Source organism: Lupinus angustifolius, chromosome LG11 (genome assembly GCF_001865875.1).
Source record: "Lupinus angustifolius cultivar Tanjil chromosome LG11, LupAngTanjil_v1.0, whole genome shotgun sequence".
Classification (NCBI taxonomy): Eukaryota; Viridiplantae; Streptophyta; class Magnoliopsida; order Fabales; family Fabaceae; genus Lupinus; species Lupinus angustifolius.
The window spans coordinates 30,122,102-30,123,600 of NC_032019.1; positions in this window are offsets into that span (position 1 = coordinate 30,122,102).

Sequence of the window (1,499 nt, forward strand, 5' to 3'; positions counted from 1 at the left end):
CTAAGTAAGCATACTTGAGGTTTTCAGGCAAAGGTTTAAGCTCCAATACAGGTGCCTGCAAAACAGATGGAAACAAAGTAGCAGACATAGATTCTGCAGCTTGCACCTAGACAAGTAAATCAGATTGCTGTATGGTGTCTGCAACAATTGATTTAGTGCAATCTGATTCTACAATATTTGAATCAATAGAAATATGCAAAAACTCATCAATACAAGAATGCTAATTGAATCACTACCCCAATATGACAAGTGTATGAGTCTATCAATGACATAGAATCAAAATTATTAAGGAAATCACAGATATGCTCATTAGTTAACTCATCAAGTAAATCAATATGAAACACAGAATGGTCCTCAGATGGATGCTTTATAGCATCAAAAATATTAAATCGGACCACAATATCACCAAACTCCATAGATAATGTTCCATCATGTACATCTATCTTGGTTCGGGCTGTTCTAAAAAAAGGCCTCCCCAAATTGATAGGAAATGTGTTACGGGAGGATCTCTCTTCCATATCGAGAATATAAAAATCAGTAGGAAAAATAAGTTCACCAACCCGAACCAAGACATCCTCTATCAACCCAGCGGGGTAAGTAGTACTCCTGTTTGCTAATTGAATCACTACCTCAGTGGGTTGCATAGGTCCAAGTGAAAGAGACATGAAAACAGACATAGGCATAACATTAATCGAAGCACCTAGATCTAGCATGGCATTCTCAAATTTGCTATTACCTATTATGCAAGGTACAACAAATGTACCTGGGTCCTTACATTTTTCAGGAATGTGAGGAACAGGTTTACCTATTAGTGCTGAAACATTTCTGCCCAAGCTGATCTTCTCATTACCTTTGAGCCTCCTCTTGTGAGTGCACAACTCCTTTAGAAATTTTGCATATCTTGGAATTTTTTTGATTGCATCAAGTGCATGTATGTTCACCTCTACCTTTCTAAATGTGTCCAAGATCTCCATGTCTACCCCTTCATGTGTCCAAGATCTCCTTGTCTACCTCTTCCATCTTCTTACTTTGAATGGCTCTTGGAGGAAATGGAAGAGGAATGGAAGATGGTTGCACAACACTTGTGGAAGGTTCACTAGCAAGAATTTGTTCACTAGTGTTCTCAATCTCTTGTAAAACCGATTGCTTCATTTTTGTTGCAGCTAGATCAACTTCAATATGTTTTCCTGACCTTAGAGTGATGGCACTCACATACTTCGGGTTGACCACAGTTTGGGAAGGCAACTTATCAGAATTCTGAAAGTGCAATGTGTTTAATGAAGTTGTCAGGGTGGTCAAATTCTGAATGGAGGACTCATGTCTCTGAATGGAAGCTCTGGTCTCTTGCTGGAATTGCATATTCTACAATGTCATTTGCCTCACCAATTCTTCTAATGAAGGTTCACTAGATGCAGGAGCAGGATTGCTATTCACTTGTTGTTGCCTCTACTGTTGGATTGGGGGAGGCACATATGGTCTATTTTGTGCAGCATTATTAT